This window comes from Wasmannia auropunctata, unplaced genomic scaffold (assembly GCF_000956235.1).
Source record: "Wasmannia auropunctata unplaced genomic scaffold, wasmannia.A_1.0 LD336046.1, whole genome shotgun sequence".
In the NCBI taxonomy this organism is placed as follows: domain Eukaryota; kingdom Metazoa; phylum Arthropoda; class Insecta; order Hymenoptera; family Formicidae; genus Wasmannia; species Wasmannia auropunctata.
In genome coordinates, this window is record NW_012026844.1 from 853,526 (window position 1) to 870,421 (window position 16,896).

Here is a 16,896-nt window from a genome sequence, read left to right on the forward strand (position 1 = left end):
CATAAATCTTCATAAAATAAAAAAGAATCAATAGGGGCTAAAGGAGGTAAAGAGGTCTCGGTGTGACGACGTGCGCAGAGCATTCGGGCTCGACATGGGATCGGCGAAAAATCTCTCGAACGGAAGTTTACGCCGCGGCGTATCCGTCGCCGAAAATCGACGCGCGATGCAGTTCACGTACGCACTATTTCGCGAAACGGCGATACGGGGTACAAGTTACTGGCTACGTTATCGTAGCCCCCTCTCCCCTCCCATCCTCCCCTACCCCGTCCCGTTCGACGTTTTCGATTCTCGCACGGTCGTAACTTCGATAGCGCCGTACCAGCGTCGGGGCTGTAAAAATGATATACACGCACCGTGGGATTCGCCGTGGCGATTCCCGCGGTGGCGTGCTGCGGTCCGAACCGCAAAATTATACGCGGCTCCGAATCTCCGCACGTCACCCGGAGAGACATCGATTTCGCGCGATAGCGTAATTGAGTACATTTTTTACACGCCAGATATATTTGCCGCGCGAGGGAAATAAAAATATCTGGGCGGGATCATTGGATTAATTGCTCGCTGTGCATATGTTACGATTCCCGGTGTGGTTTGATAACGGACTGAATTTAGACACGATTGTACTGTCGCTTCATACTCTCAATCTTAATTATCTTGTTATATAAGTTAAATTAAAAATTCTGTTAGAGCGAAGCTTATTTTTAATTTCTAGAAATCATTGATATCGTAAATTTAAATGAAGCAAATACTCATAATATGTCGACAAAATACGATATCTGCGACATGTAATTACACTGGAACACTGTATTACTTTCATTGACTCCATTAAAATTTCCGAAGCGTGGTCGCTTCCAATTGGGTTCTATACAAGCAAAGTTGGCAAAACAAAACGTCGTTTTGTCGCTGTTGTTTTGTGCTGTAAATCATGTTTACTCTAGTAATACCCATTTGTGGAAATTCGAGTTGTCCCTAAAAACTCGACGGCTTTGTAGAATACCGTACCGAAGTAATACGATGGTTAGACTCGTGCCATGGCAAAATTGTAAAGGCATATGACATTGTGTCTCAACAATGTAACGCGAGCTTGCCGCGTGTCAAGACGATGTGCACGTGCGCGTTCGACTGACCGTGAATATGTATAGGTATATATCACTATACACTATTTAGTCTTTTTAAATGAAAGAGGAAAACATTAAAAAAATATATAAAAAAAAGAAAACTGAGAAAGTGTAGAGAAAGTGGTTGTCCTTGAGGTGCTAACCTGATGGAAATCGATTTCTGCTATTTTAACTAAAAAATTATGTGCAACATGTGTTCGACAATAATGTGCGACAACCCAGCTGTAATTGGCATTTTCTATTACTCCATGTGCGTCCCGCATGTCTAACAGAAGCAAGTCTGTCGCTTTGAAAAAATATATTTCTTTAATTTTTCCACTGTGCAGCCGCAGACGATTAACTCACGTGACGCGTTAGGAAAAATATAGACATCGTCTGACTTTCGTTAGTATTCTAGACTTCTCGTATAGTAGCAGACAAGGCTCTACTCATCCTACGCACCAATCGAAATCTAATTGCTGATCAATTTGCATCTCGCTCAAATCCACGTCGAGCTGCGAAGTTCGCGTCTTGCGACGCAAAGTGGACGTCTCGCACGAAACACCACCACCGTCACCGCTAATAACCGCCGTCGCTCGCACACGGCGCGCCGAGCTCCGAGAAATCGTAACTTGGCGTGTTTATCACCGGCGAGCCGTGCGCGACCGGCGGCGTTAGCGCGCGAGGAACGACTTCTTGCGTGGGGCGTTAAAATCGTATGGGATTTTTAAACCCTACGTTGCGCGCGCGGGGGACCGCAGGAGTGTGACCCCCTGTCCCGTGAGGGGGACCGTACCCGCCGTTCCTACACGGTCAACCTCCACCCACGTCAACGCGCGCGAGCTTCGCAGAAAATGATGCCGTCCGTCGAGCGTGAAACGCTTGCGCACGCTGCCCGGCTCGTGTAGCGACGGTAATTAAACAACTTACGCGGAACAATCCTTTCTGCATTTTTCTCTCGCGTCTCTTTTCCGTCTGCTCTTGGAAGACATGCCGCATTTCCGGAAAAGGTAACCGATTCTGTCAACTTTTTCTCAGCGCAACTTCTTAACAAGGAAAAAAGAAGATAATTGGAAAAAAATTTTTTACCTATGTAAGGTAGTTTGGATAAGACATAAATTTATTGCGTCCACGAAATATTATTATAGCGGTAGTTTTTTTAATAAGATATATGCACAAGATTATTCAGCTAACATTTTTTTTATCTTTTAGCCAACATCTCACAAATTTGCGGTCACAATGTGACATTTATCTACATCTCTACAAATGTAAAAATGCAGTCTTAGACGGGGCTAGTCTTAAGCGGCGTAAAGTATTTTTTTTATATAACCGATTTTATATAATTTTTAAGTATTATTATTAATAAAGAGACTATCAAGTGCACGTATGTCTATTATCAAGAGAACGATAAAGATTAACTTTAATCTCGGTATAATTTTCTCTTTATCTTTTTCTTAGAATTAGAAATATTTATAAGGGTTACGCAAAACTCATCTGTTTTAAGCTTTCTCATTGAATATGAGTGAAATTCGACTATGGATATAGCGAGATGTAACCAAAAGAAGAAAGACATTTAGCTGAATAACCCTGTATATAGAGGTCTACATAATCTGGAAATAAATTATAAAAAATGCTAAAATTTAAGACATTCAAAACGTTACAGATATAACACGTAACAAAAGATTTTACGTTGAAATTTAATTTCACGTTGAAGTTTATTAGAAACATAAAACGGGTAATTTCTCTTTGAGAAGGTCTTTGAGAGGTCTTTAAGACGCAGTTTAGGTTTGAAAAAGTTTGCCAAATTGCACAATTATACGGAGGGATCGTCCCTTACCTGCGGTATCTCCAATTTGAATTCGCGGGGTACGGTAAATTGTAAGGGCAGAGAGGTGACGATAAAAATCGCAAGAAGAATTCGATGAGATTTGGAGAAAGGGCCAAGGACAGAGGCGCAAGCGTGCTGAGAATTCTCTCTCGCTCTCTCTCTCTTTCTCCCTCGCTATTTTTTTTCTGCTTTCCCTTCCTTCTGCTCCCCGCCTTCTCCTTATCGTCGTTGGGCCAAGAGTTCGCGGTGGGGCCGTTCATCAGAGGCAACTTGTCACGCCGCTGGGCATCGGGCATAAATTCCACTCCGTAATGTGACAGGTCCTCGCTCCTACCCCCGAGAAAACCATCCTACGGCCTTGCGCTACCATCTACCGGGTGTTCTGGAATTTTTCTCATTTGCTTCAGCCTCGTCTAATTGCTCGGGGGCAAAAGTACCTTTGCAACGCCGTCAAGTATTTTATTCGAGATCAGTAATGAAGGAAAACGAAGAAGAAGGCATGCTCTTTTTATTTATTTATTTTTTTTTACTTTTTTCTAACACAAGAATTCTGTGCGAGCAATTCTTGAAATAAACTATTGTAGATTTTACTTTTTATTATTACTTTTCTTACTCTAATTTGCTTACTTGTTGTTACACACTTATCAGTGCTTATTATCATTATTAATTAGATTTATGCTTAAGACGTAATAACAGCGTTGAATGTAGCAACGAAAAATTTTTTAATTGGTCATTATGTAATTGATGAGATTGCGAGACAAGATATGTGATAATGTTATGAAACTGCGAGACAATTATCATAAGCATAGGTGTTATTATTATACACTTATTAATTCACTGTATTATAAAAATGTACAGCAGCATAATGCTGTCGGAAAAGCTATCGACCTCCATCAGGGAAGATAGATCGATGAGATCGGTCGACCAGTCACGGCGCTTCCACATTTCCGCCGGAAGTGGATAGCGATCGTTACGATGTTCATCGCGGTGCAACGCGGATACGTGTAAACAAGCCTCATCATAAACGACTCCATGACACGTGTCAATGCACGGAAGCGCGCACATCGTGAATTGATACGATAAAACTGATAACTGGTGGAATCTGATTTTTGTTGCTACACGCAGGAAGAAGCTGGGGTTCAGATTTATTATAGATTGAAATGCCACTTTTCTAAGTGTACTCGAGAGGCATCGCCGCGCGTCTTACAATAGGACGGGGTCAAAGTGAGGTGTAGAACAGTGTTGACTTAGATCATCCGAGAGTCAAATGCTGACTTTGAAACGCGACGGAAGAACAGATGCTTGCGAGCAGATATATCGAGATATATGTCATAGTACCATCTACGTGCGTACACAGTGTATATTTGTGTGTATGTGTATGTATCTATGTATGTGTGTGTGTGTACGGCAGACTCTCGATTTAACACGCAGATAGGCGCGAAGATGACAACGGTTCGCGCGCATTTACGGACGCGTCGCAGGAGATGTTGTGTGCGTGCAAAACACGAGTAAGGAATTTGTACATGCGTGCACACGGGGGAGGAGGGCGGTGTTGCGTTATAAGGTCAAGTTGGACGAGCACCGGTGGGGCACCGGTAGCGCCTGGTACCGGGCGGCAAAAGCGACTTAATGTCCCCATTTGTCCCGTGCGCTCTCCGGAGGCGATTCATCCTCGCCTCCCTTTTGTGCGCCCCCGCGTGTCCCCGGGTGTCCCTCCTGTCCCCTCTATACAAACGACATCACCGTATCACCTAAATCCCCCCCCTTCTCCTCCTCCCACTCTGAAACAGTAACTCGGAAGATAATTAACTGACTCGGACTCGCCGCTCGTTCTCTTTTTGTGGTCGCGCCGAATGAATTCATTCCGGGTCGACCAGAGCGACGTTCCGGCTTGTTTTCGTCGCGTTTTTTCGGCTAGCAAGCTGATCTGAAACTTTACAATTGAAATCCGTAAACCGTGTTTCGCAGGGTAATATCACGTACAATCGAAGGAACACAGGACATTCTTCAGGGATTTTATTGAAAAATGTGTAAAGAACGTTAATACGTTGAACCAACTGATATAAATCAGTTTCTCTTTGTATACTCTTTTTTTTCGCGTGTATCGAGATTCGAGGGTAATCGCTACGTGATCGACAAGACATCAATAATCACTGATGTACGATTGTAACGTCAGACGACGTTATCTTATCTAGGCGCATGAATATAGATATAAATGTGTATTAAGTAACGTGACGCCGTGTAGACACGCGAATCGCTCGTCAAAAGGATTAAGTCGGTAATCTGGCGTTAAGTCTCAACGCTCATTAGCCTCCACCGACTTAATCGCGGATTGAGCGTCCGTTAGGCCGATCCGCGGACAGTTCCCACTAACAGTTAATTCGCTTAATAACGTCGTTTAATAACGTTTCGTGCTGTTCCGGTCAGCTGGCTTTAGTAACTCCGCGGTTTATCGTCGAAAAAATTCAGGTCTACGATCAGCGATAATCCGTTTATTATAACAAAATTTAATTGGGATCTTGATCTTCCTCTGATAATGGCTCAAGTATAATTTTGCGCTAACGAAAGTACGCGATTTTACTTCGCCTAATTGGTGGTGTTCCACCGGATTACCCAATCTCCAGCCGTGGCGCGTGTTGGTTTTAAAATGGTTCGCCAGGTACACGTTAATCCGTGTGCGGCATGGCGCGATATATCATCGTGCGACCGCGAACTGTTAAGATGCCAAGGTGTATATCTCGCCGCGTTTCCCGTCGCCGTTCTCTTTTACCCTCGACAAAAGAGAGAGAGAAAGAAAATCCCTTCGCGCGCGATCTCGCGCAAGAGAGGACAGAGAGGTAGAGAGTCTATCGCGAGGACGGCGACGGCGACGCGATGTGTAATGGTGAACGGTAAATATTAATCTCAGGCGTTACAATGCGCGCCGGGGTCGTTCCGTCGTGGCCTCGAACCCGCCGTCACGTCATTCTTCAGCCCGGGCTCCTCATCACTCTCCGGACCGAGCCGTGACCAATCCGGAATAAATATTGGCGATTATTAACTCGCCACGCGGACCACGGCCGCTGAGGAGGATCCCGTAAGGGAGGGAAGGGCTCCAAACGCGTCGTTCCCGAGGTGCAAGATGGGCCACGGACGCGCAGGGCCCCGGTATCTTCGTGAGACGCTTGAGACGTTAAGTGGTCCCATTAGCTACGTTCCTAGGTGGACCGTGCGGCTCGCCGATGGCATTCCTTTGGTCGTTCCGTCTTCCACCATCCCTCTCGCCCCCTGTTCCCATTGCCCCCGTGCGCATTAATTCTCACGGTGCCACGTGTGGCCGCTAATATGGCGGACCGGAATCTGGACGTCCTAGTGTCTTCCTCTGCCAAATGAGCAAGATATATTCATTACTGGGACATACTCCAGATTAATGATCACATCAGCATGAAATTGTCTCTATAAATCCTTGTAATTGTTAAAAGTGTGTTAAAGTTATTCTGATAGTTACACATTCTTATAAGATACTTTTAAAACCGAGAATCAATTGACGGTACATCAACAACATCCCGCACGACTGTTGTAGTACAGAAAATACGATACGAAAACAACGTCGAGCCGTATCACACTTGAAGTATCATTCGAAGAACAGGGCATCTCGTTCTTTGCGTCCATTCTCAAATCAACAGTCGAATGGCCATAACAAGAGGGACGACGCGACGTGACGGCATCAGCCGACTCTCCTCTCCTTGCTATCGATGCGAGATCGAGGATACCCTTAGTATGACCTCAAGGTGGCGGGGAAGGAGATAAACCGAGCGGCGTCCAGGTGTCTCTCGCGATAGGCCGACAAAGGGCCCCGAGAGGGCCACTCGCACGTAACAGCGGGCAGAGTCATCGTTGTCGTCTCGCCGGAGGGCGGTTGTGAGGAGGGCTCGTGGAAGGAGGACGGTCTAGACCTCTTTTTTCGACGGACGGGTGGAGAGACGAAGAGGAGAGGAGGAGATGGAGATGTCACCGTCGGGCCGCGCGGCGAGTCAGCAAATTCCTCGTTCGTCGAGCCACCATGACGACTTCATCCCCGATGTTCCCTCGCGAGTTAGGCGCGGAAGTGTAGTTTGTAAGATAAATTACTTGTAAAATACAACTTTCCAGGAAACACGTACGAGTTAAAGATCTAAATTCGTGCAATGTTAAATGTGTAACTAAAAGAAGGGACATTATTTGCTACTGAATTGGACAGCTGAATCAAATTTGATGTAACTCTTGAAAAACGATCGCCAATAAGAACTGTCATCAACTGAATCATAATTTGTGTGACGCAGTTGTAATTTACAGTTAAATGCTTTTTTGAATATGTAGTAAATCGACTTTTCTCCTCTCTCTCTCTCTCTCTCTCTTTCTCTCTCTCTCTCTCTCTCTTTCGCCGCGCGTTTCGTACACCAATCGCGCACGCAAGCTTTATTTTTGAACCTCTGAGGAAGATTAAATTTACACATAGTAGCGCCGCGGAACAATACCGGCGTTGTTTGCACAGTGTGGTAAATATTTGAGTGCCATCCCGTCGCGCACTCTCACCGTGCCACGCGTTGCTACGCTCGGGCCTGGCCCGGCCGCCTTCTGTTCGAGCTAGCCAAGGGCTCGAACTTCAGAGTACATACTAATTCCCTTTGCACGCTCTTGCCGATCGGTGTTTGCTTCTGCCACTTCGCTTTAATTGTTCGCGAATCGCGCCATAATGACTATCGAGCGGCTGTGACCGCTAGAAAAGAGGGGCTGATACGATCGATATCATTCTCCGATATCTTTGGATGTTTAAAATATTTTCGAAAGACTAACATCGTGGTTTTAAGAAAAGTGTCTAGCAAAGATATTTATTAGCCGCAAAATTGTAAAAGTTTGTTGGAGAAAACGTATATACGTGTTATAGTAAAAGCTATAAATCCAGTACACGTGAAATTTCTTTGCAGTAATTTTCTTTGCTTGCAAAAAGCGTGCACGCGAATTCGGCGATCGATCGATCATCGCCTCCGCGTGAGGGTCGGAGCCGCGGAGGTAGGAGAGTCGGAACGGCAGTAAATAAAAATCCCGGGTTAATTTTTTTCGAACAATGCCATCGATGCTCGCGCCCGCCGGTGCGGAGGGTAGCAACCCTTTTTTTTCATACTGTTCAATCTCTCCCAACTGAACGTAATTCGTGTCGCCATTCAAAACGAAAGCTAATGGTATTGCTTTCCCCCCCTTGCACGGGCCTCGCGAAAATTTATCACGATCTTGCCACGAAGGATTTATCTACCAACGGCGAAACAGAAAATCGCGAAATTAACTGCAAAAATCCAAAATGTCTGAAAGCGTCGCATTTGAAAATTGCAGTTAAAACTTATCGATTTAATTTGACAATTCCACTTGTGTCTTCGATAAATGCCTAGAGAAGTTATTTGCATATCGCTCTGTGATAGAAAAATGATACATTAGCAATTTTTTAAAATTGACAATTTTTCAATAGAGCATTTTCAAAATTCTGAAATAAAGCAATTTTGGGAACAGTGAATGTTACATAACTTCATTTTCTTTAAATGTTACATTTTCAATTATAATGTATTCTTTGAAATTATGTCACGAGTTTTCAAAATTCGTATTTCAACCTTAGTATGTAATGTAAATGTCATTCTTTATCAGAGTTATGACACTTTTTCTTTTAAACAAATACTTATTTACCTATAAAATGGAGAGCTGTAAATGTCGTTTTTCTACAAAAATATATTAGTTTTTAGGTCGATTTTCTTTATCTCAAAAACATTAATTTTTTATTTGTGTCACTTTTCTATCAACGGAGGATACAGTTATAATAAAAATAATTTAAAATTGCCGCAGTACTGTTAATTCTCTTTATCGATGATGCTGCTATGTCCGTCTGTGTGGACACACATAACACGTAACAGTTGAGGATAGCACAAACATGGCTTGACTCTGGTTGGTTGGCTCGGCCTCGGTCTAGTTGGTCTCTGGTCTGGCTGATAGCAGCTCATTCCCCTCTCGTTCTCCTCAGTGTCCCTCTCTAGTTTTTTTCTAGCTGTTTACGCACACACTCTGTCTCTTAATTCCCATTGGTTCCCTCTTTTTCCCTTCTCCTTTTTTTCTCGCTCTTTCTCTATATGCCTGCTTATTTGTATGCTCATATTTCAGTCTTTGCGTTAATTCTGTCGCGCTCGATTGAATTTCCTCTCGTTTCCAGTCGAGGAAACAAATTACATGATTCCGCATACATACAGATCGATAAGTAGATTGTTCCATTTTCTATTTTACAAGATATACTAAGTTTTTTTGCGCTTTCATTACATCACGTATGTCGCGGACTATGAAAAATTACGAAACGCGCTCGTGCAGTTGGTTTGAGGTGTACCGTGCAGCTGAAATCCACCGTGTGATTCTACATTAACGATAGTTCTTAAATCAATCCTCGTCCGTCACATTCTTGCACGCGTGGGCGTGGAATGCCTCACGCGGCAGCAGGTAACGAACCAAGCTCATTACTCGTCGTCACGTGTCATTTGTGACCTCGTCGTAAATGAAGGGAAACGAGAAGAGGAATCGTCCGGCTCGGCTATCCTCCTTGCATCGTCTCGTTACGGCCATTCGTCATTTTCACCTCCGCAAGAACGATAAGCTGTATACACTTTGTTCGATATTGCATTACAAAATTGCATCATTGAGATTAGAAGCTCTCGAGTGTAATACGCACGACGCGAGGGGTCAACACAAAAAAGTCTTTTATTAAAATTAACAATCCATTATAACAGTTCGAATTAATAATTAATAACTGAAATAATCACTAAAGAGCAAGATATGCGCTACGGTCATGGGCCAACAAATCATATTGAAATCATATTCCCTCATAACCATTTAATTACCTCGTTAATGACGCGGCTCTTAATAGATGCGTAAAACGCGTTCGTCGAGGCGTACAATGCATTACCTCTATCGCGCCCCGCCTTGTTACGGCTATCCGTCATTTTCACACCTCGAAGTGATAGAAACGCGCGTGTGAGACGTTCTCGAGGAGGAAACGCGACAATTGTACGTCGCAGGCGGTTGCGACGACGACGATAAGCCCCCACGCCGTCGTCGCGTCGCGTTGCGTCGCATCGCTTCGCTTCGCGCCGACTTCTCGCATGTCGCGCTGCATAAAATTAACTCGCGAATTAGTCCCGCGCACACGCAACGCGAGTGTAGACACATCCCCGACACGCACACGCGATGTACACCCGCTTAAGACGTAGCCGATGTCGCGATTCACCTTAATGCGCTCGGGACTTACCGGCTGATAACGCATATAACGACGTAAAATAGCGTTGAACTTTGCGAAAGGAAATCTTCCTGCAGACTGGGAAGAAGTCGATGAATTATTCATCGATAGTTATCCGAAGCGGAACAAAAACGTGATAAACTCTCGTTGTTGTGTGCACAGTGCTACGAATAATCACTTAACGCAGCTTATGTTTATTCAATTATAATTGTAATGGCTGTGAGAAAGAGAGCTGTTACTAATCGTAACATAATTAAATTAAAAATCACTATTATTGACTGTAATCGATTTAACTATATTAAGAGGATAAGCGATTTTTGTATTAAAGAAGATATGTAGGACGGAAACTCAAGAGATGTCTTTATATATACATATATATGTATATATATATATATGTATATATATATATATATATATATATATATCTGTATCGCCATCTATCTTATTGTTAATATCATCCATTCACGCGTGACTCACTCGTGAACTCGAATATATCACACAGGAGGCATTCCTTCCTACGTATCGCGAACTGCTTCGCTCACAGCTCCAAGAATATTTTCAAGAAGATATACCGTCTAGCTATCGTTAAGAAAATAAGATCTTAGCGATACTTGGTACATAAATTTTCAATCTACAAGACTTTTCTTTATCCTAATAATGCTTTAGCGTATCTGAATTGTTACGATGCCTGAATACGAAATTTTCTTTTTTGTCAAGCCCTCCTCCTCTTTTGTCAGCTGCCGATTCTATCGGATACGCGACTTCTTTTGGCCGTAGCAGTTAAGTATAGCTCGTTGGTATCAATTTGGCATGTTTCCCGCGATGGAACGGCGGCTAATTCGCCAGAACGGAAACGGTCTTTTACCTTAGCCACGGCCGAAAAAGGACCCGACCGATCGCTCTCAGACGCACGTCTTGTGTGTTGCAGGGATTGGAACGCGACGGGCAACGTACGCGTGCAGGAATCCTGGCCGACGTGAACGACTCTCGCCGCGACAATGTCGTACCATTCCACCACCGAAGGATCCTTGATTGTTTCGCGCGCCACGGTGAGTCTTCCCTTCAATCCTGAGAAGATTAGATCAAGCGAAAGAGAATCGAGCAAGGCGTGAAACTTACTAGACACTCGAGATTGATTGACTTTTGCTGGCGCGCGGTCCCTACCGGGTGTTCCTCGCGAGGTTCACGCGAGAGATTTTGGGAACGCGATTTTGGGAAATTTGAATTTGACTTGTATTAATAATGTTAATAATCTACATCATATATTCGTAATTGACTCGATTTTCTTTCTACGTTAAATGTTATAGGCCGCAAGATAATTTAAAAGATAGAAAGGTCGTTGATCTAGTTTTATTTAAGCTATGTATTCGTGCAAAGCTTAGCTTTGAAATACAAGAATTTACGTAAAAATATGATCATTATCGCGCATTCTTGATGAACAATTCAGAGATCAGATGATAAACTGAAAGAACGTTTTCTCGCAATTTTGATTTTATTTAATGTTTTGTTAACGAGCGCGTCACAAGCCGCGAACTTCTCAAATTTTAATGAACTCGATATAACGATCGGCCATTTAAGCGACGATCTAGGGCGTAACAGCGTCGTTTTTTTCTCATTCGTCCGTTAACATAGAAAGTCGATTTTCACGTGAGTACACACGCGAACGGCGAATCGACTCTGGAGCTCTTGAGTCGGTGGTTCGTTCATGAAAGTATCGCAAAACACCAAGGATCGTCTTTTTTTTTCGCGCGTACCTTGCGCGCGCGACTCCGCGATCTCTACGACAAACGCGATCTCTATCGGCCGTTTAATCGATCCATCCTATCGATCTTTACAACGAGCTGAGAAAGCTCTCTCACGCCGTGACCGATCCCGACTCGATTCCCCGCGGCCGGCGGATTAAATCGGGCCGCGGATGTTTTGCCCCAGTTTCACTTGACAGGCCGATCTGCACGGCGAGTTCGTTCCGCTCAGGCAAACTAGGCGATTGGCGGCTTCGATAGTCTGCCGATCTTTACGATCGGATCGGCCGATTCGCTCTCCAGATCGCCAAAATCGAACAGCTTGACCCTCGCGCGATCGACGAGCCAAGGTGTCGGCGCACCTTGTCACCGATCGTTCCGCCGTGGCGGTCGCTTTAATTACAAAAATAAGTCAATGAAGAGAGAAAAAAATCGTAACGGCGAAAAAATCCGTTCGCGCCATCAGCCTTCCCGCCGCTCTCGCAAGAACGGGCCCTTTCGTCGCGCTCAAACGAGTAAACTCGAGCTTCTACGCCTCTCTCGTGAATACCCCGGCTCTCCAACGCCCTCCCCATTTCGACATCGCTCGTACGCACGGCGAGAATGAGTCGTTCTTTGAGCAACGTCCACGGAGCAAATTGGATAGGCGGAGCGCAGCAGTCGGGAAAGTACGTGGAACTAAGCGATTTCCGAGCTGATCCTTCGAGATTTTCTAAGATCTTCCGTGACAGACAACACCTATGATGTCGTACGTTAATTGATAGTCAACAACGTGCTAAACGCGCAGAAAAGCCATTTCATATTTTTAGTCGCTTCGTGCTTTGTCTCTCGGCTCGAGTGAGAGAACAAATTTAACGAGGGTTGTAGTAGCAATAACGTAAAAATCGCTACTTCTTCGCGACATTCCAGTAAGATACGTTTTGCGATGAATTGGTATATAAAATATTTCAATTTCCGATCGAAATTCGATTCACTCTCCAATCCCAAATCGCTCGCCGTTCTTGCGCCGCGCACATCGAGGCACAATGTATCGTGCGGACGATTAAAAATTGAAACGTCAGGTGGACGGCCTCCGGTCGATGGGTTCGCGCGAGGTACGTGCCGCTCCGACGACGGCCGTATCCCGAATTTTTTCAAGAGGGAAAGCTTCCTCCCAGGCGATGAGGGGAATGCGCCCCGTCATTCCACGGATCTCCCCGGCCCGGGAACCTCGAAATGGAACCCGAGGTCCTCCATCGAGGGTGACAGCTATGAAATCGTTCGTGATTGCTCCTCTCACTTCGCGGCCCCCAACCTCCGAAGCTCTACCAAGCAGTTATCCGAAGGCACTGTCGATCGGTTCTTCCGCGGGACTTCTTTTTCGTTCTTTCGTTGAAAAACACGGCGAAAATTATCTCTGCTCAAAATAACCTTAATATTAAGGTCCCTGAAGTAAAATCGTCGAGTGAAATGGTAATGGAAGTGGCTTGATATAAGAAACAAAATTATTAAAACGCATTAAAAAAAAAAATTATTTCGACGAAGCGTTAACCGTTCCTCTGTCGTAAGAAAACATCGAGTTGTTACATCGAATTTAAATTTAATACTTTAATGTATTGTCTATTGTTTCACGATTCAAATAGAGCGATTTCAGCCACGGCGATTTATAAAGCTTTTGATAATTATTGTGAAACGTCTGTCGCATGCGCTGAAGGGTTTTTCGCAGAGCCGCGAATCGCGCTCTCCGGGATCACGCCCAAATGGCACGGCTTATTACACCGATAATCGATTCGGCGGATCTGCATCGCGGCTCGTTCCGTGCTGGCGATTTTTCTCAGGTGCGCGATAGTGCTGATTCATGGAAACAGGAGAGAGTAAGGGTAAGAGGAGGGCAGAGCCGTGGAAGGTACGCGCGGTCCTTCGGGCGAGATTAACACGTCAAAGACGACGCGCCCTCTCTGTCTCAGCAGTTGCCTTGTAATTCCCGGTGGATACAGGACTAATGGGTTATTTCAGGTAATTAGCCGCGCGGCGTCGCCGTTCCTTCCACGCGAAGGGCCCCTCGCTCTTTCGCTCTGCCCTCTCTCTCTCTCTCTCTCTCTCTCTCTCTCTCTCTTCCGTCCTCACTCGCCCTGATTTCCTCGCGTCCGTACGCAATCTCGCGCACGCACGCGGACCATGTCGTCACTTTTTTTCCTCTCCCAGGATATCCAGTTTGATGATCGTAGAGACGCGCTGGATGGACATATTCTTAATCAGCCGGCCGATATGCTCTCGACGATTTACTTTCACATTGTACGGCTAGCCGTTAATTCACGAGAACGCTGTAGCCGGCGTAGGCGGGGCGTAGTCGAGAGGGTAAATTGCAACAGTCATCGCAAAGCTCTGCGCCTTTCACGATTGCAACACGCCGTTACGGAGTTTCGTAGTCAACATCGGCGAAACGGCGCGGCGGGTGGATAATGGCAAATTCTGCAGCAGGCGCAACAGAATTCGTGACTGCAGCGACTATAACCCTCCACGCTGCATCGAGCGTCATTCCGTGTTTTGACGAGGATTAAGATTGAGAAACGTTAGGATTTAATTAGAACAAAGTTTATTTCCGCGTAAGTAAATAAAATGGCCAAAATTATATGAATAGGACGCTTCATTTATATAAATATTCTGATATTTTACATATATTTATTATGTTATCGACTAACGATAGTTTCAGTTTGATCGATTCTTGCAACAAAGAATAACGATTACAGCCGAAAATTAAGACTTTCAATCGAAACGATCGATTTTCGTCGCGTGTGAAAGTGTACGATGTATAAATTGTAGTACAGATTCTCGATCGATTAATGATATCGCGATCGAGCAATTAAACGCGATCGCGCGACTGCGCGAATTCGGTAATTACGGCACTAATGATAGGTAGCTCGCGACAGCTTCCTTCAAACTTCTGGTGGAAGAAGGTCCGCTCGCTCGTTCGCGCGCGCGCGCAAAAGAGTATCCGTCGAAGGCGCGAGGCGAGGTAGATCGTCCAAGAAATCGTCTTTGCCGAGTCACGCTGTGTAACGAACTTCAGCTGGGTGCTAGTTCGAGACGTGTGGCGAGAAGCCTCCTTTCTCGAGTCCGAATCGCGGTTAGCCGTTTCGCCGTAACGTAACGCAGAAGGAAGAAGGTCGTTACGGAGGGAAAGATCAAGGGTCAGTTTCGTTGGCAGCGACATCAGCACGGTTTCCTCAACACATATGTACTACGACACATGTTGTAGGGTTAACCCTGGTAGTCTACTTTTCCAGCATTGCCATCTTGCTGCGGCCCGACGGGACTTCATCATTCTTGATGCCCTCCTTCGCCGTTCTTATCTGGCAGTAGGAAAAATCTGCTTGATGTCGAAAATGGCCCGAGATGAAAGAATAAGATCTGGAGAGAATTTTTTTCCTCCTTCGGTGCGGTCGGTTTCTCCATCGTGAACCGTCCTGAAAAGAGGAACGAGGCCTCTCTCCTTCGGTCCGTGCCGTGGTTCGTTCCTTCACGCACATAGACGAGGGCTCATTCCCCTCGTGGCTTCGTGGACGTTTCGCTAAAATCGGATCGGCATCTCCCGATCGGATCTCGCCAAGATTCCTCAATGACAGCCGATTAAGGACGATTCGCCGCGAGAATGGGAACGGGCGTCGGCGAAACGTCGGCGTGGCGGGAACGGCTCGGGGCCCGCTTCGTTAATTCCTGATTTTCCTCGGTCCGCATCACTTTTTAATTGACGCCAGAAATTGAACCAGAGAGCGGGCAGAGCGCTCTGGCTGGCCGCGTGTCCGTTCTCGCAGAGTCATCCTCCGCTACCTCCCCGTCGCGTCGCCTCCTCGCTTCCCCCCCTTCCCTCCCTCTCCTCCCTCCCCTTCCTCACCGAATCATCCACGCTGGTTCTCCTCGTCCAGGATCGGATTAAGCTGTACGTAATGTGGAAGATTATACTGTCATAAGATTGCTCGCGACGCGCCTGGTTATTATTCGGGATATTTACTTATTACATCAGGCGCGAGAGAGTTTGGAACCGTTTTGCCAACGTTGCTGAAACGAAATGGATGTGATGTCATCCCGATTTTCTCGCGCGAGGAGAATCAGACTACGAGTTGTAGCATCGTGGTAAATTTATTTCCTTAACTTCTTCCTTGAAAGACGATAATTTTGTTTAGACCTATTCCGTTTGAAGCAAAAATGTAATAGCAGTGAATGTGAATTCCGCGAAGAACGAAGCGGATTTTAAATTCGAAAAACTCGCCGATTGACTTGCTTTTTCATCTTAACTTATACTCACTTCAAGAAAGCCATCAACTCTCGTGTTAAACTGTACTCTTCCTGAGACGTGGAACTTCCTGTTCTTGTTATGCATACATGTGCTAAACTTTCTCGTGCCACACACGTAAAGTCTACTTTCAGCGCGATTTGCTGGGTTTCATTTAAGAATCAAAAAAATTCACGAAGAACTCATAGAATAGGACACTGTTCTCGATGTAATCGTATTTTCCCCATAAAAAACAAGTTAAACAAGAGTCATATTTTTCACGATTTTCGTTCTCCGCGGAGAAGGAAGAAGCTGCGAATGTTCTCAGCTAATTCTCGTCAAACGGGGTAAATCCTCAGATTCCCCCCTCGATTTTCCTCGAGAAGACTCGAGTCCAAGTCAGCAAAGTCGCGCTCGCGCGTCGACGGTGCACAGTTTCTATCGGCTCGCCAGGTGTTCCAGTCACGTGTCAGTTTCCGCTTGTCGGTTTCCAGCGCTCGCCGAGATGCTGCCAATGACACCGATCTTTGTCCCACCCCCGCCCGTCACGCGCCAGCTCGCCTACCTTTTCCCATTCGTCGCGTTTTCCGCTTCTGTCCTCTACCGCGAGAGCTGCAACTCGCGCGCGAGAGAGAGCGCACGGGTGTGTGTGCAGGAGGCGACCCGCGGACCAGCCCAGGTTCCACCTGCCCGCG

General features: G+C 45.6%; 1 protein-coding gene across 3 annotated transcripts in view; it reads left to right on the forward strand.

The window, feature by feature from the left end:
* LOC105451733 (transcription factor Sox-3) overlaps window positions 1-16,896 on the forward strand; it is a 98,410-nt gene that overhangs the window by 69,716 nt on the left and 11,798 nt on the right. The window contains exon 3 of one of the 3 annotated variants that reach the window (XR_974620.1): window positions 11,136-11,256. The exons of the other annotated variants lie outside the window; for them this stretch is intronic. The gene's annotated coding sequence lies outside the window, so the exon portion shown is untranslated. The remainder of the gene's footprint in view (window positions 1-11,135; window positions 11,257-16,896) is intronic. 3 annotated transcript variants of the gene reach the window in all.